This window comes from Bombina bombina, chromosome 5 (assembly GCF_027579735.1).
Source record: "Bombina bombina isolate aBomBom1 chromosome 5, aBomBom1.pri, whole genome shotgun sequence".
NCBI classification, from domain to species: domain Eukaryota; kingdom Metazoa; phylum Chordata; class Amphibia; order Anura; family Bombinatoridae; genus Bombina; species Bombina bombina.
Genome location: NC_069503.1, coordinates 1,126,092,072 through 1,126,111,112, shown reverse-complemented (window position 1 = coordinate 1,126,111,112; position 19,041 = coordinate 1,126,092,072). Strand labels below are relative to the sequence as shown.

Below are 19,041 nucleotides of genomic sequence, written 5' to 3'. Positions count from 1 at the left end.
TCCCAGTTTATCTGTTAACGAGAACTATTAGTCACTCTTTTTTTTCTGTAGATGTCGAGCACACAATTTGCAAATCGCTCTCTGTGCGCAAGGTAGCGTGGCCGAGCGGTCTAAGGCGCTGGATTTAGGCTCCAGTCTCTTTGGAGGCGTGGGTTCAAATCCCACCGCTGCCAGAATCATCATTTTCACTTACTAGTACTTTAAATGGTATATCGATTCGTAGCGCAAGTAGGTTCTTTATTGTGTTTTTTACCAAGGTGCCAATAGTGTGGACTTAGCAAATTCAGGATTCAGAAGTAGGTGAACTTTGTTTAGTGATTTTTATTCTTTTCTGTTTCAATTTAAAGAAGACATTGCAACTGCCATAGTCATTTTGAACATAGAGGAGAAGAAATGATTACAAAAATCCCAGTTAATGTGTTAACGAGAACCATTAGCCAACTTTTAGTCACTCTTTTTTTTCTGTAGATGTGGAGTGCAGAATTTTCAAAGTGCCCGTAGTGTGCAAGGTAGCGTGGCCGAGCGGTCTAAGGCGCTGGATTTAGGCTCCAGTCTCTTTGGAGGCGTGGGTTCAAATCCCACCGCTGCCAGAATCATCATTTTAGAAGAAGAAAAAAGGAGGAGAAGAAATAATTATAACAATCCCAGTTTATCTGTTAACGAGAACTATTAGTCACTGTTTTTTTTCTGTAGATGTCGAGCACACAATTTGCAAATCGCTCTCTGTGCGCAAGGTAGCGTGGCCGAGCGGTCTAAGGCGCTGGATTTAGGCTCCAGTCTCTTTGGAGGCGTGGGTTCAAATCCCACCGCTGCCAGAATCATCATTTTCACTTACTAGTACTTTAAATGGTATATCGATTCGTAGCGCAAGTAGGTTCTTTATTGTGTTTTTTACCAAGGTGCCAATAGTGTGGACTTAGCAAATTCAGGATTCAGAAGTAGGTGAACTTTGTTTAGTGATTTTTATTCTTTTCTGTTTCAATTTAAAGAAGACATTGCAACTGCCATAGTCATTTTGAACATAGAGGAGAAGAAATGATTACAAAAATCCCAGTTAATGTGTTAACGAGAACCATTAGCCAACTTTTAGTCACTCTTTTTTTTCTGTAGATGTGGAGCGCAGAATTTTCAAAGTGCCCGTAGTGTGCAAGGTAGCGTGGCCGAGCGGTCTAAGGCGCTGGATTTAGGCTCCAGTCTCTTTGGAGGCGTGGGTTCAAATCCCACCGCTGCCAGAATCATCATTTTAGAAGAAGAAAAAAGGAGGAGAAGAAATAATTATAACAATCCCAGTTTATCTGTTAACGAGAACTATTAGTCACTCTTTTTTTTCTGTAGATGTCGAGCACACAATTTGCAAATCGCTCTCTGTGCGCAAGGTAGCGTGGCCGAGCGGTCTAAGGCGCTGGATTAAGGCTCCAGTCTCTTCGGAGGCGTGGGTTCAAATCCCACCGCTGCCAGAATCATCATTTTCACTTACTAGTACTTTAAATGGTATATCGATTCGTAGCGCAAGTAGGTTCTTTATTGTGTTTTTTACCAAGGTGCCAATAGTGTGGACTTAGCAAATTCAGGATTCAGAAGTAGGTGAACTTTGTTTAGTGATTTTTATTCTTTTCTGTTTCAATTTAAAGAAGACATTGCAACTGCCATAGTCATTTTGAACATAGAGGAGAAGAAATGATTACAAAAATCCCAGTTAATGTGTTAACGAGAACCATTAGCCAACTTTTAGTCACTCTTTTTTTTCTGTAGATGTGGAGCGCAGAATTTTCAAAGTGCCTGTAGTGTGCAAGGTAGCGTGGCCGAGCGGTCTAAGGCGCTGGATTTAGGCTCCAGTCTCTTTGGAGGCATGGGTTCAAATCCCACCGCTGCCAGAATCATCATTTTAGAAGAAGAAAAAAGGAGGAGAAGAAATAATTATAACAATCCCAGTTTATCTGTTAACGAGAACTATTAGTCACTCTTTTTTTTCTGTAGATGTCGAGCACACAATTTGCAAATCGCTCTCTGTGGGCAAGGTAGCGTGGCCGAGCGGTCTAAGGCGCTGGATTAAGGCTCCAGTCTCTTCGGAGGCATGGGTTCAAATCCCACCACTGCCAGAATCATCATTTTCACTTACTAGTACTTTAAATGGTATATCGATTCGTAGCGCAAGTAGGTTCTTTATTGTGTTTTTTACCAAGGTGCCAAAAGTGTGGACTTAGCAAATTCAGGATTCAGAAGTAGGTGAACTTTGTTTAGTGATTTTTATTCTTTTCTGTTTCAATTTAAAGAAGACATTGCAACTGCCATAGTCATTTTGAACATAGAGGAAAAGAAATGATTACAACAATCCCAGTTAATGTGCTAACGAGAACCATTAGCCAACTTTTAGTCACTCTTTTTTTTCTGTAGATGTGGAGCGCAGAATTTTCAAAGCGCTCGTAGTGTGCGAGGTAGCGTGGCCGAGCGGTCTAAGGCGCTGGATTTAGGCTCCAGTCTCTTTGGAGGCGTGGGTTCAAATCCCACCGCTGCCAGAATCATCATTTTAGAAGAAGAAAAAAGGAGGAGAAGAAATAATTATAACAATCCCAGTTTATCTGTTAACGAGAACTATTAGTCACTCTTTTTTTTCTGTAGATGTCGAGCACACAATTTGCAAATCGCTCTCTGTGCGCAAGGTAGCGTGGCCGAGCGGTCTAAGGCGCTGGATTAAGGCTCCAGTCTCTTCGGAGGCGTGGGTTCAAATCCCACCGCTGCCAGAATCATCATTTTCACTTACTAGTACTTTAAATGGTATATCGATTCGTAGCGCAAATAGGTTCTTTATTGTGTTTTTTAAAATTCGTGTTTTGCAAAAACAGCCTTGGACTCCTTCGAGCCGGAATTGAACCAGCGACCTAAGGATTACTGCTTTAGCACTACAGTCCTCCGCTCTACCAGCTGAGCTATCGAAGGATTCTACATGTCAACTGAAAATAATTGGCACATAGTAATTATTTTATACAACATGCTTATTGTAAAAGTTCTTGAAGATAAAAGTTATTAAAGTGCTTATTGTGAAAGTTCTTGAAGATAAAAGTTATTAAACATAATTTGAAACAAAAATAAAATTGAATTATATTTACTTTACCTCAAACTTGAAATAATATAGACATTTGGAGACTGTACGGATTCCTATTGATCTTGTTTTGAATGAAACAATTGCCATGCTAATTGATTAAATATGTTAACGTGTTGACACTTTCTTTGTAAGGGTTTTTTACCAAGGTGCCAAAAGTGTGGACTTAGCAAATTCAGGATTCAGAAGTAGGTGAACTTTGTTTAGTGATTTTTATTCTTTTCTGTTTCAATTTAAAGAAGACATTGCAACTGCCATAGTCATTTTGAACATAGAGGAGAAGAAATGATTACAACAATCCCAGTTAATGTGCTAACGAGAACCATTAGCCAACTTTTAGTCACTCTTTTTTTTCTGTAGATGTGGAGCGCAGAATTTTCAAAGCGCTCGTAGTGTGCGAGGTAGCGTGGCCGAGCGGTCTAAGGCGCTGGATTTAGGCTCCAGTCTCTTTGGAGGCGTGGGTTCAAATCCCACCGCTGCCAGAATCATCATTTTAGAAGAAGAAAAAGGAGGAGAAGAAATAATTATAACAATCCCAGTTTATCTGTTAACGAGAACTATTAGTCACTCTTTTTTTTCTGTAGATGTCGAGCACACAATTTGCAAATCGCTCTCTGTGCGCAAGGTAGCGTGGCCGAGCGGTCTAAGGCGCTGGATTAAGGCTCCAGTCTCTTTGGAGGCGTGGGTTCAAATCCCACCGCTGCCAGAATCATCATTTTCACTTACTAGTACTTTAAATGGTATATCGATTCGTAGCGCAAATAGGTTCTTTATTGTGTTTTTTAAAATTCGTGTTTTGCAAAAACAGCCTTGGACTCCTTCGAGCCGGAATTGAACCAGCGACCTAAGGATTACTGCTTTAGCACTACAGTCCTCCGCTCTACCAGCTGAGCTATCGAAGGATTCTACATGTCAACTGAAAATAATTGGCACATAGTAATTATTTTATACAACATGCTTATTGTAAAAGTTCTTGAAGATAAAAGTTATTAAAGTGCTTATTGTGAAAGTTCTTGAAGATAAAAGTTATTAAACATAATTTGAAACAAAAATAAAATTGAATTATATTTACTTTACCTCAAACTTGAAATAATATAGACATTTGGAGACTGTACGGATTCCTATTGATCTTGTTTTGAATGAAACAATTGCCATGCTAATTGATTAAATATGTTAACGTGTTGACACTTTCTTTGTAAGGGTTTTTTACCAAGGTGCCAAAAGTGTGGACTTAGCAAATTCAGGATTCAGAAGTAGGTGAACTTTGTTTAGTGATTTTTATTCTTTTCTGTTTCAATTTAAAGAAGACATTGCAACTGCCATAGTCATTTTGAACATAGAGGAAAAGAAATGATTACAACAATCCCAGTTAATGTGCTAACGAGAACCATTAGCCAACTTTTAGTCACTCTTTTTTTTCTGTAGATGTGGAGCGCAGAATTTTCAAAGCGCTCGTAGTGTGCGAGGTAGCGTGGCCGAGCGGTCTAAGGCGCTGGATTTAGGCTCCAGTCTCTTTGGAGGCGTGGGTTCAAATCCCACCGCTGCCAGAATCATCATTTTAGAAGAAGAAAAAGGAGGAGAAGAAATAATTATAACAATCCCAGTTTATCTGTTAACGAGAACTATTAGTCACTCTTTTTTTTCTGTAGATGTCGAGCACACAATTTGCAAATCGCTCTCTGTGCGCAAGGTAGCGTGGCCGAGCGGTCTAAGGCGCTGGATTAAGGCTCCAGTCTCTTCGGAGGCGTGGGTTCAAATCCCACCGCTGCCAGAATCATCATTTTCACTTACTAGTACTTTAAATGGTATATCGATTCGTAGCGCAAATAGGTTCTTTATTGTGTTTTTTAAAATTCGTGTTTTGCAAAAACAGCCTTGGACTCCTTCGAGCCGGAATTGAACCAGCGACCTAAGGATTACTGCTTTAGCACTACAGTCCTCCGCTCTACCAGCTGAGCTATCGAAGGATTCTACATGTCAACTGAAAATAATTGGCACATAGTAATTATTTTATACAACATGCTTATTGTAAAAGTTCTTGAAGATAAAAGTTATTAAAGTGCTTATTGTGAAAGTTCTTGAAGATAAAAGTTATTAAACATAATTTGAAACAAAAATAAAATTGAATTATATTTACTTTACCTCAAACTTGAAATAATATAGACATTTGGAGACTGTACGGATTCCTATTGATCTTGTTTTGAATGAAACAATTGCCATGCTAATTGATTAAATATGTTAACGTGTTGACACTTTCTTTGTAAGGGTTTTTTACCAAGGTGCCAAAAGTGTGGACTTAGCAAATTCAGGATTCAGAAGTAGGTGAACTTTGTTTAGTGATTTTTATTCTTTTCTGTTTCAATTTAAAGAAGACATTGCAACTGCCATAGTCATTTTGAACATAGAGGAAAAGAAATGATTACAACGAGAACCATTAGCCAACTTTTAGTCACTCTTTTTTTTCTGTAGATGTGGAGCGCAGAATTTTCAAAGCGCTCGTAGTGTGCGAGGTAGCGTGGCCGAGCGGTCTAAGGCGCTGGATTTAGGCTCCAGTCTCTTTGGAGGCGTGGGTTCAAATCCCACCGCTGCCAGAATCATCATTTTAGAAGAAGAAAAAGGAGGAGAAGAAATAATTATAACAATCCCAGTTTATCTGTTAACGAGAACTATTAGTCACTCTTTTTTTTCTGTAGATGTCGAGCACACAATTTGCAAATCGCTCTCTGTGCGCAAGGTAGCGTGGCCGAGCGGTCTAAGGCGCTGGATTAAGGCTCCAGTCTCTTCGGAGGCGTGGGTTCAAATCCCACCGCTGCCAGAATCATCATTTTCACTTACTAGTACTTTAAATGGTATATCGATTCGTAGCGCAAATAGGTTCTTTATTGTGTTTTTTAAAATTCGTGTTTTGCAAAAACAGCCTTGGACTCCTTCGAGCCGGAATTGAACCAGCGACCTAAGGATTACTGCTTTAGCACTACAGTCCTCCGCTCTACCAGCTGAGCTATCGAAGGATTCAGGATTCAGAAGTAGGTGAACTTTGTTTAGTGATTTTTATTCTTTTCTGTTTCAATTTAAAGAAGACATTGCAACTGCCATAGTCATTTTGAACATAGAGGAAAAGAAATGATTACAACAATCCCAGTTAATGTGCTAACGAGAACCATTAGCCAACTTTTAGTCACTCTTTTTTTTCTGTAGATGTGGAGCGCAGAATTTTCAAAGCGCTCGTAGTGTGCGAGGTAGCGTGGCCGAGCGGTCTAAGGCGCTGGATTTAGGCTCCAGTCTCTTTGGAGGCGTGGGTTCAAATCCCACCGCTGCCAGAATCATCATTTTAGAAGAAGAAAAAGGAGGAGAAGAAATAATTATAACAATCCCAGTTTATCTGTTAACGAGAACTATTAGTCACTCTTTTTTTTCTGTAGATGTCGAGCACACAATTTGCAAATCGCTCTCTGTGCGCAAGGTAGCGTGGCCGAGCGGTCTAAGGCGCTGGATTAAGGCTCCAGTCTCTTCGGAGGCGTGGGTTCAAATCCCACCGCTGCCAGAATCATCATTTTCACTTACTAGTACTTTAAATGGTATATCGATTCGTAGCGCAAATAGGTTCTTTATTGTGTTTTTTAAAATTCGTGTTTTGCAAAAACAGCCTTGGACTCCTTCGAGCCGGAATTGAACCAGCGACCTAAGGATTACTGCTTTAGCACTACAGTCCTCCGCTCTACCAGCTGAGCTATCGAAGGATTCTACATGTCAACTGAAAATAATTGGCACATAGTAATTATTTTATAGAACATGCTTATTGTAAAAGTTCTTGAAGATAAAAGTTATTAAAGTGCTTATTGTGAAAGTTCTTGAAGATAAAAGTTATTAAACATAATTTGAAACAAAAATAAAATTGAATTATATTTACTTTACCTCAAACTTGAAATAATATAGACATTTGGAGACTGTACGGATTCCTATTGATCTTGTTTTGAATGAAACAATTGCCATGCTAATTGATTAAATATGTTAACGTGTTGACACTTTCTTTGTAAGGGTTTTTTACCAAGGTGCCAAAAGTGTGGACTTAGCAAATTCAGGATTCAGAAGTAGGTGAACTTTGTTTAGTGATTTTTATTCTTTTCTGTTTCAATTTAAAGAAGACATTGCAACTGCCATAGTCATTTTGAACATAGAGGAAAAGAAATGATTACAACAATCCCAGTTAATGTGCTAACGAGAACCATTAGCCAACTTTTAGTCACTCTTTTTTTTCTGTAGATGTGGAGCACAGAATTTTCAAAGCGCTCGTAGTGTGCGAGGTAGCGTGGCCGAGCGGTCTAAGGCGCTGGATTTAGGCTCCAGTCTCTTTGGAGGCGTGGGTTCAAATCCCACCGCTGCCAGAATCATCATTTTCGAAGAAGAAAAAGGAGGAGAAGAAATAATTATAACAATCCCAGTTTATCTGTTAACGAGAACTATTAGTCACTCTTTTTTTTCTGTAGATGTCGAGCACACAATTTGCAAATCGCTCTCTGTGCGCAAGGTAGCGTGGCCGAGCGGTCTAAGGCGCTGGATTAAGGCTCCAGTCTCTTCGGAGGCGTGGGTTCAAATCCCACCGCTGCCAGAATCATCATTTTCACTTACTAGTACTTTAAATGGTATATCGATTCGTAGCGCAAGTAGGTTCTTTATTGTGTTTTTTAAAATTCGTGTTTTGCAAAAACAGCCTTGGACTCCTTCGAGCCGGAATTGAACCAGCGACCTAAGGATTACTGCTTTAGCACTACAGTCCTCCGCTCTACCAGCTGAGCTATCGAAGGATTCTACATGTCAACTGAAAATAATTGGCACATAGTAATTATTTTATAGAACATGCTTATTGTAAAAGTTCTTGAAGATAAAAGTTATTAAAGTGCTTATTGTGAAAGTTCTTGAAGATAAAAGTTATTAAACATAATTTGAAACAAAAATAAAATTGAATTATATTTACTTTAAATCAAACTTGAAATAATATAGACATTTGGAGACTGTACGGATTCCTATTGATCTTGTTTTGAATGAAACAATTGCCATGCTAATTGATTAAATATGTTAACGTGTTGACACTTTCTTTGTAAGGGTTTTTTACCAAGGTGCCAAAAGTGTGGACTTAGCAAATTCAGGATTCAGAAGTAGGTGAACTTTGTTTAGTGATTTTTATTCTTTTCTGTTTCAATTTAAAGAAGACATTGCAACTGCCATAGTCATTTTGAACATAGAGGAAAAGAAATGATTACAACAATCCCAGTTAATGTGCTAACGAGAACCATTAGCCAACTTTTAGTCACTCTTTTTTTTCTGTAGATGTGGAGCACAGAATTTTCAAAGCGCTCGTAGTGTGCGAGGTAGCGTGGCCGAGCGGTCTAAGGCGCTGGATTTAGGCTCCAGTCTCTTTGGAGGCGTGGGTTCAAATCCCACCGCTGCCAGAATCATCATTTTAGAAGAAGAAAAAGGAGGAGAAGAAATAATTATAACAATCCCAGTTTATCTGTTAACGAGAACTATTAGTCACTCTTTTTTTTCTGTAGATGTCGAGCACACAATTTGCAAATCGCTCTCTGTGCGCAAGGTAGCGTGGCCGAGCGGTCTAAGGCGCTGGATTAAGGCTCCAGTCTCTTTGGAGGCGTGGGTTCAAATCCCACCGCTGCCAGAATCATCATTTTCACTTACTAGTACTTTAAATGGTATATCGATTCGTAGCGCAAATAGGTTCTTTATTGTGTTTTTTAAAATTCGTGTTTTGCAAAAACAGCCTTGGACTCCTTCGAGCCGGAATTGAACCAGCGACCTAAGGATTACTGCTTTAGCACTACAGTCCTCCGCTCTACCAGCTGAGCTATCGAAGGATTCTACATGTCAACTGAAAATAATTGGCACATAGTAATTATTTTATAGAACATGCTTATTGTAAAAGTTCTTGAAGATAAAAGTTATTAAAGTGCTTATTGTGAAAGTTCTTGAAGATAAAAGTTATTAAACATAATTTGAAACAAAAATAAAATTGAATTATATTTACTTTACCTCAAACTTGAAATAATATAGACATTTGGAGACTGTACGGATTCCTATTGATCTTGTTTTGAATGAAACAATTGCCATGCTAATTGATTAAATATGTTAACGTGTTGACACTTTCTTTGTAAGGGTTTTTTACCAAGGTGCCAAAAGTGTGGACTTAGCAAATTCAGGATTCAGAAGTAGGTGAACTTTGTTTAGTGATTTTTATTCTTTTCTGTTTCAATTTAAAGAAGACATTGCAACTGCCATAGTCATTTTGAACATAGAGGAAAAGAAATGATTACAACAATCCCAGTTAATGTGCTAACGAGAACCATTAGCCAACTTTTAGTCACTCTTTTTTTTCTGTAGATGTGGAGCGCAGAATTTTCAAAGCGCTCGTAGTGTGCGAGGTAGCGTGGCCGAGCGGTCTAAGGCGCTGGATTTAGGCTCCAGTCTCTTTGGAGGCGTGGGTTCAAATCCCACCGCTGCCAGAATCATCATTTTAGAAGAAGAAAAAGGAGGAGAAGAAATAATTATAACAATCCCAGTTTATCTGTTAACGAGAACGATTAGTCACTCTTTTTTTTCTGTAGATGTCGAGCACACAATTTGCAAATCGCTCTCTGTGCGCAAGGTAGCGTGGCCGAGCGGTCTAAGGCGCTGGATTAAGGCTCCAGTCTCTTCGGAGGCGTGGGTTCAAATCCCACCGCTGCCAGAATCATCATTTTCACTTACTAGTACTTTAAATGGTATATCGATTCGTAGCGCAAATAGGTTCTTTATTGTGTTTTTTAAAATTCGTGTTTTGCAAAAACAGCCTTGGACTCCTTCGAGCCGGAATTGAACCAGCGACCTAAGGATTACTGCTTTAGCACTACAGTCCTCCGCTCTACCAGCTGAGCTATCGAAGGATTCTACATGTCAACTGAAAATAATTGGCACATAGTAATTATTTTATAGAACATGCTTATTGTAAAAGTTCTTGAAGATAAAAGTTATTAAAGTGCTTATTGTGAAAGTTCTTGAAGATAAAAGTTATTAAACATAATTTGAAACAAAAATAAAATTGAATTATATTTACTTTAACTCAAACTTGAAATAATATAGACATTTGGAGACTGTACGGATTCCTATTGATCTTGTTTTGAATGAAACAATTGCCATGCTAATTGATTAAATATGTTAACGTGTTGACACTTTCTTTGTAAGGGTTTTTTACCAAGGTGCCAAAAGTGTGGACTTAGCAAATTCAGGATTCAGAAGTAGGTGAACTTTGTTTAGTGATTTTTATTCTTTTCTGTTTCAATTTAAAGAAGACATTGCAACTGCCATAGTCATTTTGAACATAGAGGAAAAGAAATGATTACAACAATCCCAGTTAATGTGCTAACGAGAACCATTAGCCAACTTTTAGTCACTCTTTTTTTTCTGTAGATGTGGAGCACAGAATTTTCAAAGCGCTCGTAGTGTGCGAGGTAGCGTGGCCGAGCGGTCTAAGGCGCTGGATTTAGGCTCCAGTCTCTTTGGAGGCGTGGGTTCAAATCCCACCGCTGCCAGAATCATCATTTTAGAAGAAGAAAAAAGGAGGAGAAGAAATAATTATAACAATCCCAGTTTATCTGTTAACGAGAACTATTAGTCACTCTTTTTTTTCTGTAGATGTCGAGCACACAATTTGCAAATCGCTCTCTGTGCGCAAGGTAGCGTGGCCGAGCGGTCTAAGGCGCTGGATTAAGGCTCCAGTCTCTTCGGAGGCGTGGGTTCAAATCCCACCGCTGCCAGAATCATCATTTTCACTTACTAGTACTTTAAATGGTATATCGATTCGTAGCGCAAGTAGGTTCTTTATTGTGTTTTTTAAAATTCGTGTTTTGCAAAAACAGCCTTGGACTCCTTCGAGCCGGAATTGAACCAGCGACCTAAGGATTACTGCTTTAGCACTACAGTCCTCCGCTCTACCAGCTGAGCTATCGAAGGATTCTACATGTCAACTGAAAATAATTGGCACATAGTAATTATTTTATAGAATGTTTAGTGATTTTTATTCTTTTCTGTTTCAATTTAAAGAAGACATTGCAACTGCCATAGTCATTTTGAACATAGAGGAAAAGAAATGATTACAACAATCCCAGTTAATGTGCTAACGAGAACCATTAGCCAACTTTTAGTCACTCTTTTTTTTCTGTAGATGTGGAGCGCAGAATTTTCAAAGCGCTCGTAGTGTGCGAGGTAGCGTGGCCGAGCGGTCTAAGGCGCTGGATTTAGGCTCCAGTCTCTTTGGAGGCGTGGGTTCAAATCCCACCGCTGCCAGAATCATCATTTTAGAAGAAGAAAAAGGAGGAGAAGAAATAATTATAACAATCCCAGTTTATCTGTTAACGAGAACTATTAGTCACTCTTTTTTTTCTGTAGATGTCGAGCACACAATTTGCAAATCGCTCTCTGTGCGCAAGGTAGCGTGGCCGAGCGGTCTAAGGCGCTGGATTAAGGCTCCAGTCTCTTCGGAGGCGTGGGTTCAAATCCCACCGCTGCCAGAATCATCATTTTCACTTACTAGTACTTTAAATGGTATATCGATTCGTAGCGCAAATAGGTTCTTTATTGTGTTTTTTAAAATTCGTGTTTTGCAAAAACAGCCTTGGACTCCTTCGAGCCGGAATTGAACCAGCGACCTAAGGATTACTGCTTTAGCACTACAGTCCTCCGCTCTACCAGCTGAGCTATCGAAGGATTCTACATGTCAACTGAAAATAATTGGCACATAGTAATTATTTTATACAACATGCTTATTGTAAAAGTTCTTGAAGATAAAAGTTATTAAAGTGCTTATTGTGAAAGTTCTTGAAGATAAAAGTTATTAAACATAATTTGAAACAAAAATAAAATTGAATTATATTTACTTTAAATCAAACTTGAAATAATATAGACATTTGGAGACTGTACGGATTCCTATTGATCTTGTTTTGAATGAAACAATTGCCATGCTAATTGATTAAATATGTTAACGTGTTGACACTTTCTTTGTAAGGGTTTTTTACCAAGGTGCCAAAAGTGTGGACTTAGCAAATTCAGGATTCAGAAGTAGGTGAACTTTGTTTAGTGATTTTTATTCTTTTCTGTTTCAATTTAAAGAAGACATTGCAACTGCCATAGTCATTTTGAACATAGAGGAAAAGAAATGATTACAACAATCCCAGTTAATGTGCTAACGAGAACCATTAGCCAACTTTTAGTCACTCTTTTTTTTCTGTAGATGTGGAGCGCAGAATTTTCAAAGCGCTCGTAGTGTGCGAGGTAGCGTGGCCGAGCGGTCTAAGGCGCTGGATTTAGGCTCCAGTCTCTTCGGAGGCGTGGGTTCAAATCCCACCGCTGCCAGAATCATCATTTTAGAAGAAGAAAAAGGAGGAGAAGAAATAATTATAACAATCCCAGTTTATCTGTTAACGAGAACTATTAGTCACTCTTTTTTTTCTGTAGATGTCGAGCACACAATTTGCAAATCGCTCTCTGTGCGCAAGGTAGCGTGGCCGAGCGGTCTAAGGCGCTGGATTTAGGCTCCAGTCTCTTCGGAGGCGTGGGTTCAAATCCCACCGCTGCCAGAATCATCATTTTCACTTACTAGTACTTTAAATGGTATATCGATTCGTAGCGCAAGTAGGTTCTTTATTGTGTTTTTTAAAATTCGTGTTTTGCAAAAACAGCCTTGGACTCCTTCGAGCCGGAATTGAACCAGCAACCTAAGGATTACTGCTTTAGCACTACAGTCCTCCGCTCTACCAGCTGAGCTATCGAAGGATTCTACATGTCAACTGAAAATAATTGGCACATAGTAATTATTTTATACAACATGCTTATTGTAAAAGTTCTTGAAGATAAAAGTTATTAAAGTGCTTATTGTGAAAGTTCTTGAAGATAAAAGTTATTAAACATAATTTGAAACAAAAATAAAATTGAATTATATTTACTTTAAATCAAACTTGAAATAATATAGACATTTGGAGACTGTACGGATTCCTATTGATCTTGTTTTGAATGAAACAATTGCCATGCTAATTGATTAAATATGTTAACGTGTTGACACTTTCTTTGTAAGGGTTTTTTACCAAGGTGCCAAAAGTGTGGACTTAGCAAATTCAGGATTCAGAAGTAGGTGAACTTTGTTTAGTGATTTTTATTCTTTTCTGTTTCAATTTAAAGAAGACATTGCAACTGCCATAGTCATTTTGAACATAGAGGAAAAGAAATGATTACAACAATCCCAGTTAATGTGCTAACGAGAACCATTAGCCAACTTTTAGTCACTCTTTTTTTTCTGTAGATGTGGAGCGCAGAATTTTCAAAGCGCTCGTAGTGTGCGAGGTAGCGTGGCCGAGCGGTCTAAGGCGCTGGATTTAGGCTCCAGTCTCTTTGGAGGCGTGGGTTCAAATCCCACCGCTGCCAGAATCATCATTTTAGAAGAAGAAAAAGGAGGAGAAGAAATAATTATAACAATCCCAGTTTATCTGTTAACGAGAACTATTAGTCACTCTTTTTTTTCTGTAGATGTCGAGCACACAATTTGCAAATCGCTCTCTGTGCGCAAGGTAGCGTGGCCGAGCGGTCTAAGGCGCTGGATTAAGGCTCCAGTCTCTTTGGAGGCGTGGGTTCAAATCCCACCGCTGCCAGAATCATCATTTTCACTTACTAGTACTTTAAATGGTATATCGATTCGTAGCGCAAATAGGTTCTTTATTGTGTTTTTTAAAATTCGTGTTTTGCAAAAACAGCCTTGGACTCCTTCGAGCCGGAATTGAACCAGCGACCTAAGGATTACTGCTTTAGCACTACAGTCCTCCGCTCTACCAGCTGAGCTATCGAAGGATTCTACATGTCAACTGAAAATAATTGGCACATAGTAATTATTTTATACAACATGCTTATTGTAAAAGTTCTTGAAGATAAAAGTTATTAAAGTGCTTATTGTGAAAGTTCTTGAAGATAAAAGTTATTAAACATAATTTGAAACAAAAATAAAATTGAATTATATTTACTTTACCTCAAACTTGAAATAATATAGACATTTGGAGACTGTACGGATTCCTATTGATCTTGTTTTGAATGAAACAATTGCCATGCTAATTGATTAAATATGTTAACGTGTTGACACTTTCTTTGTAAGGGTTTTTTACCAAGGTGCCAAAAGTGTGGACTTAGCAAATTCAGGATTCAGAAGTAGGTGAACTTTGTTTAGTGATTTTTATTCTTTTCTGTTTCAATTTAAAGAAGACATTGCAACTGCCATAGTCATTTTGAACATAGAGGAAAAGAAATGATTACAACAATCCCAGTTAATGTGCTAACGAGAACCATTAGCCAACTTTTAGTCACTCTTTTTTTTCTGTAGATGTGGAGCGCAGAATTTTCAAAGCGCTCGTAGTGTGCGAGGTAGCGTGGCCGAGCGGTCTAAGGCGCTGGATTTAGGCTCCAGTCTCTTTGGAGGCGTGGGTTCAAATCCCACCGCTGCCAGAATCATCATTTTAGAAGAAGAAAAAGGAGGAGAAGAAATAATTACAACAATCCCAGTTTATCTGTTAACGAGAACTATTAGTCACTCTTTTTTTTCTGTAGATGTCGAGCACACAATTTGCAAATCGCTCTCTGTGCGCAAGGTAGCGTGGCCGAGCGGTCTAAGGCGCTGGATTAAGGCTCCAGTCTCTTCGGAGGCGTGGGTTCAAATCCCACCGCTGCCAGAATCATCATTTTCACTTACTAGTACTTTAAATGGTATATCGATTCGTAGCGCAAATAGGTTCTTTATTGTGTTTTTTAAAATTCGTGTTTTGCAAAAACAGCCTTGGACTCCTTCGAGCCGGAATTGAACCAGCGACCTAAGGATTACTGCTTTAGCACTACAGTCCTCCGCTCTACCAGCTGAGCTATCGAAGGATTCTACATGTCAACTGAAAATAATTGGCACATAGTAATTATTTTATACAACATGCTTATTGTAAAAGTTCTTGAAGATAAAAGTTATTAAAGTGCTTATTGTGAAAGTTCTTGAAGATAAAAGTTATTAAACATAATTTGAAACAAAAATAAAATTGAATTATATTTACTTTACCTCAAACTTGAAATAATATAGACATTTGGAGACTGTACGGATTCCTATTGATCTTGTTTTGAATGAAACAATTGCCATGCTAATTGATTAAATATGTTAACGTGTTGACACTTTCTTTGTAAGGGTTTTTTACCAAGGTGCCAAAAGTGTGGACTTAGCAAATTCAGGATTCAGAAGTAGGTGAACTTTGTTTAGTGATTTTTATTCTTTTCTGTTTCAATTTAAAGAAGACATTGCAACTGAAATGATTACAACAATCCCAGTTAATGTGCTAACGAGAACCATTAGCCAACTTTTAGTCACTCTTTTTTTTCTGTAGATGTGGAGCAGGCAGAATTTTCAAAGCGCTCGTAGTGTGCGAGGTTAGTGAGGAGCCGAGCAGGTCTACAGGCGCTGGATTTAGGCTCCAGTCTCTTTGGAGGCGTGGGTTCAAATCCCACCGCTGCCAGAATCATTATTTTAGAAGAAGAAAAAAGGAGGAGAAGAAATAATTATAACAATCCAGTTTATCTGTTAACGAGAACTATTAGTCACTCTTTTTTTTCTGTAGATGTCGAGCACACAATTTGCAAATCGCTCTCTGTGCGCAAGGTAGCGTGGCCGAGCGGTCTAAGGCGCTGGATTAAGGCTCCAGTCTCTTCGGAGCGCGTGGGTTCAAATCCCACCGCTGACAGAATCATCATTTTCACTTACTAGTACTTTAAATGGTATATCGATTCGTAGCGCAAGTAGGTTCCTTTATTGTGTTTTTTACCAAGGTGCCAATAGTGTGGACTTAGCAAATTCAGGATTCAGAAGTAGGTGAACTTTGTTTAGTGATTTTTATTCTTTTCTGTTTCAATTTAAAGAAGACATTGCAACTGCCATAGTCATTTTGAACATAGAGGAAAAGAAATGATTACAACAATCCCAGTTAATGTGCTAACGAGAACCATTAGCCAACTTTTAGTCACTCTTTTTTTTCTGTAGATGTGGAGCGCAGAATTTTCAAAGCGCTCGTAGTGTGCGAGGTAGCGTGGCCGAGCGGTCTAAGGCGCTGGATTTAGGCTCCAGTCTCTTTGGAGGCGTGGGTTCAAATCCCACCGCTGCCAGAATCATCATTTTAGAAGAAGAAAAAGGAGGAGAAGAAATAATTATAACAATCCCAGTTTATCTGTTAACGAGAACTATTAGTCACTCTTTTTTTTCTGTAGATGTCGAGCACACAATTTGCAAATCGCTCTCTGTGCGCAAGGTAGCGTGGCCGAGCGGTCTAAGGCGCTGGATTAAGGCTCCAGTCTCTTCGGAGGCGTGGGTTCAAATCCCACCGCTGCCAGAATCATCATTTTCACTTACTAGTACTTTAAATGGTATATCGATTCGTAGCGCAAATAGGTTCTTTATTGTGTTTTTTAAAATTCGTGTTTTGCAAAAACAGCCTTGGACTCCTTCGAGCCGGAATTGAACCAGCGACCTAAGGATTACTGCTTTAGCACTACAGTCCTCCGCTCTACCAGCTGAGCTATCGAAGGATTCTACATGTCAACTGAAAATAATTGGCACATAGTAATTATTTTATAGAACATGCTTATTGTAAAAGTTCTTGAAGATAAAAGTTATTAAAGTGCTTATTGTGAAAGTTCTTGAAGATAAAAGTTATTAAACATAATTTGAAACAAAAATAAAATTGAATTATATTTACTTTACCTCAAACTTGAAATAATATAGACATTTGGAGACTGTACGGATTCCTATTGATCTTGTTTTGAATGAAACAATTGCCATGCTAATTGATTAAATATGTTAACGTGTTGACACTTTCTTTGTAAGGGTTTTTTACCAAGGTGCCAAAAGTGTGGACTTAGCAAATTCAGGATTCAGAAGAAGGTGAACTTTGTTTAGTGATTTTTATTCTTTTCTGTTTCAATTTAAAGAAGACATTGCAACTGCCATAGTCATTTTGAACATAGAGGAAAAGAAATGATTACAACAATCCCAGTTAATGTGCTAACGAGAACCATTAGCCAACTTTTAGTCACTCTTTTTTTTCTGTAGATGTGGAGCGCAGAATTTTCAAAGCGCTCGTAGTGTGCAAGGTAGCGTGGCCGAGCGGTCTAAGGCGCTGGATTTAGGCTCCAGTCTCTTTGGAGGCGTGGGTTCAAATCCCACCGCTGCCAGAATCATCATTTTAGAAGAAGAAAAAGGAGGAGAAGAAATAATTATAACAATCCCAGTTTATCTGTTAACGAGAACTATTAGTCACTCTTTTTTTTCTGTAGATGTGGAGCACAGAATTTTCAAATCGCTCTCTGTGCACAAGGTAGCGTGGCCGAGCGGTCTAAGGCGCTGGATTAAGGCTCCAGTCTCTTCGGAGGCGTGGGTTCAAATCCCACCGCTGCCAGAATCATCATTTTCACTTACTAGTACTTTAAATGGTATATCGATTCGTAGCGCAAATAGGTTCTTTATTGTGTTTTTTAAAATTCGTGTTTTGCAAAAACAGCCTTGGACTCCTTCGAGCCGGAATTGAACCAGCGACCTAAGGATTACTGCTTTAGCACTACAGTCCTCCGCTCTACCAGCTGAGCTATCGAAGGATTCTACATGTCAACTGAAAATAATTGGCACATAGTAATTATTTTATAGAACATGCTTATTGTAAAAGTTCTTGAAGATAAAAGTTATTAAAGTGCTTATTGTGAAAGTTCTTGAAGATAAAAGTTATTAAACATAATTTGAAACAAAAATAAAATTGAATTATATTTACTTTACCTCAAACTTGAAATAATATAGACATTTGGAGACTGTACGGATTCCTATTGATCTTGTTTTGAATGAAACAATTGCCATGCTAATTGATTAAATATGTTAACGTGTTGACACTTTCTTTGTAAGGGTTTTTTACCAAGGTGCCAAAAGTGTGGACTTAGCAAATTCAGGATTCAGAAGTAGGTGAACTTTGTTTAGTGATTTTTATTCTTTTCTGTTTCAATTTAAAGAAGACATTGCAACTGCCATAGTCATTTTGAACATAGAGGAAAAGAAATGATTACAACAATCCCAGTTAATGTGCTAACGAGAACCATTAGCCAACTTTTAGTCACTCTTTTTTTTCTGTAGATGTGGAGCGCAGAATTTTCAAAGCGCTCGTAGTGTGCGAGGTAGCGTGGCCGAGCGGTCTAAGGCGCTGGATTAAGGCTCCAGTCTCTTCGGAGGCGTGGGTTCAAATCCCACCGCTGCCAGAATCATCATTTTAGAAGAAGAAAAAGGAGGAGAAGAAATAATTATAACAATCCCAGTTTATCTGTTAACGAGAACTATTAGTCACTCTTTTTTTTCTGTAGATGTCGAGCACACAATTTGCAAATCGCTCTCTGTGCGCAAGGTAGCGTGGCCGAGCGGTCTAAGGCGCTGGATTAAGGCTCCAGTCTCTTCGGAGGCGTGGGTTCAAATCCCACCGCTGCCAGAATCATCATTTTCACTTACTAGTACTTTAAATGGTATATCGATTCGTAGCGCAAGTAGGTTCTTTATTGTGTTTTTTAAAATTCGTGTTTTGCAAAAACAGCCTTGGACTCCTTCGAGCCGGAATTGAACCAGCGACCTAAGGATTACTGCTTTAGCACTACAGTCCTCCGCTCTACCAGCTGAGCTATCGAAGGATTCTACATGTCAACTGAAAATAATTGGCACATAGTAATTATTTTATACAACATGCTTATTGTAAAAGTTCTTGAAGATAAAAGTTATTAAAGTGCTTATTGTGAAAGTTCTTGAAGATAAAAGTTATTAAACATAATTTGAAACAAAAATAAAATTGAATTATATTTACTTTACC

General features: G+C 38.6%; 56 non-coding genes across 56 annotated transcripts; 40 read left to right on the top strand and 16 right to left on the bottom strand.

Moving 5' to 3' along the window:
• The first annotated feature begins 91 nt into the window (after positions 1-91).
• Positions 92-173, top strand: TRNAL-UAG (transfer RNA leucine (anticodon UAG)). The gene has a single exon. It is a non-coding gene; the product is annotated as a tRNA-Leu (tRNA).
• A 335-nt stretch (positions 174-508) lies between these two features.
• On the top strand, positions 509-590 carry TRNAL-UAG (transfer RNA leucine (anticodon UAG)). The gene has a single exon. It is a non-coding gene; the product is annotated as a tRNA-Leu (tRNA).
• Positions 591-733: 143 nt separating this feature from the next.
• Positions 734-815, top strand: TRNAL-UAG (transfer RNA leucine (anticodon UAG)). Its single transcript has one exon. It is a non-coding gene; the product is annotated as a tRNA-Leu (tRNA).
• A 335-nt stretch (positions 816-1,150) lies between these two features.
• On the top strand, positions 1,151-1,232 carry TRNAL-UAG (transfer RNA leucine (anticodon UAG)). The gene has a single exon. It is a non-coding gene; the product is annotated as a tRNA-Leu (tRNA).
• Positions 1,233-1,375: 143 nt separating this feature from the next.
• TRNAL-AAG (transfer RNA leucine (anticodon AAG)) lies at positions 1,376-1,457 on the top strand. Its single transcript has one exon. It is a non-coding gene; the product is annotated as a tRNA-Leu (tRNA).
• A 335-nt stretch (positions 1,458-1,792) lies between these two features.
• On the top strand, positions 1,793-1,874 carry TRNAL-UAG (transfer RNA leucine (anticodon UAG)). Its single transcript has one exon. It is a non-coding gene; the product is annotated as a tRNA-Leu (tRNA).
• A 143-nt stretch (positions 1,875-2,017) lies between these two features.
• On the top strand, positions 2,018-2,099 carry TRNAL-AAG (transfer RNA leucine (anticodon AAG)). The gene has a single exon. It is a non-coding gene; the product is annotated as a tRNA-Leu (tRNA).
• A 335-nt stretch (positions 2,100-2,434) lies between these two features.
• On the top strand, positions 2,435-2,516 carry TRNAL-UAG (transfer RNA leucine (anticodon UAG)). Its single transcript has one exon. It is a non-coding gene; the product is annotated as a tRNA-Leu (tRNA).
• A 143-nt stretch (positions 2,517-2,659) lies between these two features.
• Positions 2,660-2,741, top strand: TRNAL-AAG (transfer RNA leucine (anticodon AAG)). The gene has a single exon. It is a non-coding gene; the product is annotated as a tRNA-Leu (tRNA).
• Positions 2,742-2,851: 110 nt separating this feature from the next.
• Positions 2,852-2,937, bottom strand: TRNAY-GUA (transfer RNA tyrosine (anticodon GUA)). The gene is given in 2 exon segments: positions 2,852-2,887; positions 2,901-2,937. It is a non-coding gene; the product is annotated as a tRNA-Tyr (tRNA).
• Positions 2,938-3,500: 563 nt separating this feature from the next.
• On the top strand, positions 3,501-3,582 carry TRNAL-UAG (transfer RNA leucine (anticodon UAG)). Its single transcript has one exon. It is a non-coding gene; the product is annotated as a tRNA-Leu (tRNA).
• Positions 3,583-3,724: 142 nt separating this feature from the next.
• Positions 3,725-3,806, top strand: TRNAL-AAG (transfer RNA leucine (anticodon AAG)). Its single transcript has one exon. It is a non-coding gene; the product is annotated as a tRNA-Leu (tRNA).
• A 110-nt stretch (positions 3,807-3,916) lies between these two features.
• On the bottom strand, positions 3,917-4,002 carry TRNAY-GUA (transfer RNA tyrosine (anticodon GUA)). Its single transcript is given in 2 exon segments — positions 3,917-3,952; positions 3,966-4,002. It is a non-coding gene; the product is annotated as a tRNA-Tyr (tRNA).
• A 563-nt stretch (positions 4,003-4,565) lies between these two features.
• On the top strand, positions 4,566-4,647 carry TRNAL-UAG (transfer RNA leucine (anticodon UAG)). Its single transcript has one exon. It is a non-coding gene; the product is annotated as a tRNA-Leu (tRNA).
• A 142-nt stretch (positions 4,648-4,789) lies between these two features.
• Positions 4,790-4,871, top strand: TRNAL-AAG (transfer RNA leucine (anticodon AAG)). Its single transcript has one exon. It is a non-coding gene; the product is annotated as a tRNA-Leu (tRNA).
• A 110-nt stretch (positions 4,872-4,981) lies between these two features.
• TRNAY-GUA (transfer RNA tyrosine (anticodon GUA)) lies at positions 4,982-5,067 on the bottom strand. Its single transcript is given in 2 exon segments — positions 4,982-5,017; positions 5,031-5,067. It is a non-coding gene; the product is annotated as a tRNA-Tyr (tRNA).
• Positions 5,068-5,609: 542 nt separating this feature from the next.
• TRNAL-UAG (transfer RNA leucine (anticodon UAG)) lies at positions 5,610-5,691 on the top strand. Its single transcript has one exon. It is a non-coding gene; the product is annotated as a tRNA-Leu (tRNA).
• A 142-nt stretch (positions 5,692-5,833) lies between these two features.
• TRNAL-AAG (transfer RNA leucine (anticodon AAG)) lies at positions 5,834-5,915 on the top strand. Its single transcript has one exon. It is a non-coding gene; the product is annotated as a tRNA-Leu (tRNA).
• A 110-nt stretch (positions 5,916-6,025) lies between these two features.
• Positions 6,026-6,111, bottom strand: TRNAY-GUA (transfer RNA tyrosine (anticodon GUA)). The gene is given in 2 exon segments: positions 6,026-6,061; positions 6,075-6,111. It is a non-coding gene; the product is annotated as a tRNA-Tyr (tRNA).
• Positions 6,112-6,338: 227 nt separating this feature from the next.
• On the top strand, positions 6,339-6,420 carry TRNAL-UAG (transfer RNA leucine (anticodon UAG)). Its single transcript has one exon. It is a non-coding gene; the product is annotated as a tRNA-Leu (tRNA).
• A 142-nt stretch (positions 6,421-6,562) lies between these two features.
• Positions 6,563-6,644, top strand: TRNAL-AAG (transfer RNA leucine (anticodon AAG)). Its single transcript has one exon. It is a non-coding gene; the product is annotated as a tRNA-Leu (tRNA).
• Positions 6,645-6,754: 110 nt separating this feature from the next.
• On the bottom strand, positions 6,755-6,840 carry TRNAY-GUA (transfer RNA tyrosine (anticodon GUA)). Its single transcript is given in 2 exon segments — positions 6,755-6,790; positions 6,804-6,840. It is a non-coding gene; the product is annotated as a tRNA-Tyr (tRNA).
• A 563-nt stretch (positions 6,841-7,403) lies between these two features.
• On the top strand, positions 7,404-7,485 carry TRNAL-UAG (transfer RNA leucine (anticodon UAG)). Its single transcript has one exon. It is a non-coding gene; the product is annotated as a tRNA-Leu (tRNA).
• A 142-nt stretch (positions 7,486-7,627) lies between these two features.
• On the top strand, positions 7,628-7,709 carry TRNAL-AAG (transfer RNA leucine (anticodon AAG)). Its single transcript has one exon. It is a non-coding gene; the product is annotated as a tRNA-Leu (tRNA).
• Positions 7,710-7,819: 110 nt separating this feature from the next.
• On the bottom strand, positions 7,820-7,905 carry TRNAY-GUA (transfer RNA tyrosine (anticodon GUA)). Its single transcript is given in 2 exon segments — positions 7,820-7,855; positions 7,869-7,905. It is a non-coding gene; the product is annotated as a tRNA-Tyr (tRNA).
• Positions 7,906-8,468: 563 nt separating this feature from the next.
• TRNAL-UAG (transfer RNA leucine (anticodon UAG)) lies at positions 8,469-8,550 on the top strand. The gene has a single exon. It is a non-coding gene; the product is annotated as a tRNA-Leu (tRNA).
• A 142-nt stretch (positions 8,551-8,692) lies between these two features.
• On the top strand, positions 8,693-8,774 carry TRNAL-AAG (transfer RNA leucine (anticodon AAG)). Its single transcript has one exon. It is a non-coding gene; the product is annotated as a tRNA-Leu (tRNA).
• Positions 8,775-8,884: 110 nt separating this feature from the next.
• On the bottom strand, positions 8,885-8,970 carry TRNAY-GUA (transfer RNA tyrosine (anticodon GUA)). The gene is given in 2 exon segments: positions 8,885-8,920; positions 8,934-8,970. It is a non-coding gene; the product is annotated as a tRNA-Tyr (tRNA).
• Positions 8,971-9,533: 563 nt separating this feature from the next.
• Positions 9,534-9,615, top strand: TRNAL-UAG (transfer RNA leucine (anticodon UAG)). Its single transcript has one exon. It is a non-coding gene; the product is annotated as a tRNA-Leu (tRNA).
• Positions 9,616-9,757: 142 nt separating this feature from the next.
• TRNAL-AAG (transfer RNA leucine (anticodon AAG)) lies at positions 9,758-9,839 on the top strand. Its single transcript has one exon. It is a non-coding gene; the product is annotated as a tRNA-Leu (tRNA).
• A 110-nt stretch (positions 9,840-9,949) lies between these two features.
• Positions 9,950-10,035, bottom strand: TRNAY-GUA (transfer RNA tyrosine (anticodon GUA)). The gene is given in 2 exon segments: positions 9,950-9,985; positions 9,999-10,035. It is a non-coding gene; the product is annotated as a tRNA-Tyr (tRNA).
• A 563-nt stretch (positions 10,036-10,598) lies between these two features.
• Positions 10,599-10,680, top strand: TRNAL-UAG (transfer RNA leucine (anticodon UAG)). Its single transcript has one exon. It is a non-coding gene; the product is annotated as a tRNA-Leu (tRNA).
• A 143-nt stretch (positions 10,681-10,823) lies between these two features.
• TRNAL-AAG (transfer RNA leucine (anticodon AAG)) lies at positions 10,824-10,905 on the top strand. Its single transcript has one exon. It is a non-coding gene; the product is annotated as a tRNA-Leu (tRNA).
• A 110-nt stretch (positions 10,906-11,015) lies between these two features.
• Positions 11,016-11,101, bottom strand: TRNAY-GUA (transfer RNA tyrosine (anticodon GUA)). Its single transcript is given in 2 exon segments — positions 11,016-11,051; positions 11,065-11,101. It is a non-coding gene; the product is annotated as a tRNA-Tyr (tRNA).
• Positions 11,102-11,352: 251 nt separating this feature from the next.
• On the top strand, positions 11,353-11,434 carry TRNAL-UAG (transfer RNA leucine (anticodon UAG)). Its single transcript has one exon. It is a non-coding gene; the product is annotated as a tRNA-Leu (tRNA).
• A 142-nt stretch (positions 11,435-11,576) lies between these two features.
• TRNAL-AAG (transfer RNA leucine (anticodon AAG)) lies at positions 11,577-11,658 on the top strand. The gene has a single exon. It is a non-coding gene; the product is annotated as a tRNA-Leu (tRNA).
• A 110-nt stretch (positions 11,659-11,768) lies between these two features.
• TRNAY-GUA (transfer RNA tyrosine (anticodon GUA)) lies at positions 11,769-11,854 on the bottom strand. The gene is given in 2 exon segments: positions 11,769-11,804; positions 11,818-11,854. It is a non-coding gene; the product is annotated as a tRNA-Tyr (tRNA).
• Positions 11,855-12,417: 563 nt separating this feature from the next.
• TRNAL-UAG (transfer RNA leucine (anticodon UAG)) lies at positions 12,418-12,499 on the top strand. Its single transcript has one exon. It is a non-coding gene; the product is annotated as a tRNA-Leu (tRNA).
• Positions 12,500-12,641: 142 nt separating this feature from the next.
• On the top strand, positions 12,642-12,723 carry TRNAL-UAG (transfer RNA leucine (anticodon UAG)). The gene has a single exon. It is a non-coding gene; the product is annotated as a tRNA-Leu (tRNA).
• Positions 12,724-12,833: 110 nt separating this feature from the next.
• TRNAY-GUA (transfer RNA tyrosine (anticodon GUA)) lies at positions 12,834-12,919 on the bottom strand. The gene is given in 2 exon segments: positions 12,834-12,869; positions 12,883-12,919. It is a non-coding gene; the product is annotated as a tRNA-Tyr (tRNA).
• Positions 12,920-13,482: 563 nt separating this feature from the next.
• Positions 13,483-13,564, top strand: TRNAL-UAG (transfer RNA leucine (anticodon UAG)). The gene has a single exon. It is a non-coding gene; the product is annotated as a tRNA-Leu (tRNA).
• Positions 13,565-13,706: 142 nt separating this feature from the next.
• On the top strand, positions 13,707-13,788 carry TRNAL-AAG (transfer RNA leucine (anticodon AAG)). The gene has a single exon. It is a non-coding gene; the product is annotated as a tRNA-Leu (tRNA).
• A 110-nt stretch (positions 13,789-13,898) lies between these two features.
• TRNAY-GUA (transfer RNA tyrosine (anticodon GUA)) lies at positions 13,899-13,984 on the bottom strand. Its single transcript is given in 2 exon segments — positions 13,899-13,934; positions 13,948-13,984. It is a non-coding gene; the product is annotated as a tRNA-Tyr (tRNA).
• A 563-nt stretch (positions 13,985-14,547) lies between these two features.
• TRNAL-UAG (transfer RNA leucine (anticodon UAG)) lies at positions 14,548-14,629 on the top strand. The gene has a single exon. It is a non-coding gene; the product is annotated as a tRNA-Leu (tRNA).
• A 142-nt stretch (positions 14,630-14,771) lies between these two features.
• Positions 14,772-14,853, top strand: TRNAL-AAG (transfer RNA leucine (anticodon AAG)). The gene has a single exon. It is a non-coding gene; the product is annotated as a tRNA-Leu (tRNA).
• A 110-nt stretch (positions 14,854-14,963) lies between these two features.
• TRNAY-GUA (transfer RNA tyrosine (anticodon GUA)) lies at positions 14,964-15,049 on the bottom strand. Its single transcript is given in 2 exon segments — positions 14,964-14,999; positions 15,013-15,049. It is a non-coding gene; the product is annotated as a tRNA-Tyr (tRNA).
• A 765-nt stretch (positions 15,050-15,814) lies between these two features.
• Positions 15,815-15,897, top strand: TRNAL-AAG (transfer RNA leucine (anticodon AAG)). The gene has a single exon. It is a non-coding gene; the product is annotated as a tRNA-Leu (tRNA).
• A 336-nt stretch (positions 15,898-16,233) lies between these two features.
• Positions 16,234-16,315, top strand: TRNAL-UAG (transfer RNA leucine (anticodon UAG)). The gene has a single exon. It is a non-coding gene; the product is annotated as a tRNA-Leu (tRNA).
• A 142-nt stretch (positions 16,316-16,457) lies between these two features.
• Positions 16,458-16,539, top strand: TRNAL-AAG (transfer RNA leucine (anticodon AAG)). The gene has a single exon. It is a non-coding gene; the product is annotated as a tRNA-Leu (tRNA).
• Positions 16,540-16,649: 110 nt separating this feature from the next.
• TRNAY-GUA (transfer RNA tyrosine (anticodon GUA)) lies at positions 16,650-16,735 on the bottom strand. The gene is given in 2 exon segments: positions 16,650-16,685; positions 16,699-16,735. It is a non-coding gene; the product is annotated as a tRNA-Tyr (tRNA).
• Positions 16,736-17,298: 563 nt separating this feature from the next.
• On the top strand, positions 17,299-17,380 carry TRNAL-UAG (transfer RNA leucine (anticodon UAG)). Its single transcript has one exon. It is a non-coding gene; the product is annotated as a tRNA-Leu (tRNA).
• A 142-nt stretch (positions 17,381-17,522) lies between these two features.
• On the top strand, positions 17,523-17,604 carry TRNAL-AAG (transfer RNA leucine (anticodon AAG)). Its single transcript has one exon. It is a non-coding gene; the product is annotated as a tRNA-Leu (tRNA).
• Positions 17,605-17,714: 110 nt separating this feature from the next.
• On the bottom strand, positions 17,715-17,800 carry TRNAY-GUA (transfer RNA tyrosine (anticodon GUA)). The gene is given in 2 exon segments: positions 17,715-17,750; positions 17,764-17,800. It is a non-coding gene; the product is annotated as a tRNA-Tyr (tRNA).
• A 563-nt stretch (positions 17,801-18,363) lies between these two features.
• Positions 18,364-18,445, top strand: TRNAL-AAG (transfer RNA leucine (anticodon AAG)). Its single transcript has one exon. It is a non-coding gene; the product is annotated as a tRNA-Leu (tRNA).
• Positions 18,446-18,587: 142 nt separating this feature from the next.
• On the top strand, positions 18,588-18,669 carry TRNAL-AAG (transfer RNA leucine (anticodon AAG)). The gene has a single exon. It is a non-coding gene; the product is annotated as a tRNA-Leu (tRNA).
• A 110-nt stretch (positions 18,670-18,779) lies between these two features.
• Positions 18,780-18,865, bottom strand: TRNAY-GUA (transfer RNA tyrosine (anticodon GUA)). The gene is given in 2 exon segments: positions 18,780-18,815; positions 18,829-18,865. It is a non-coding gene; the product is annotated as a tRNA-Tyr (tRNA).
• Positions 18,866-19,041: the final 176 nt, after the last annotated feature.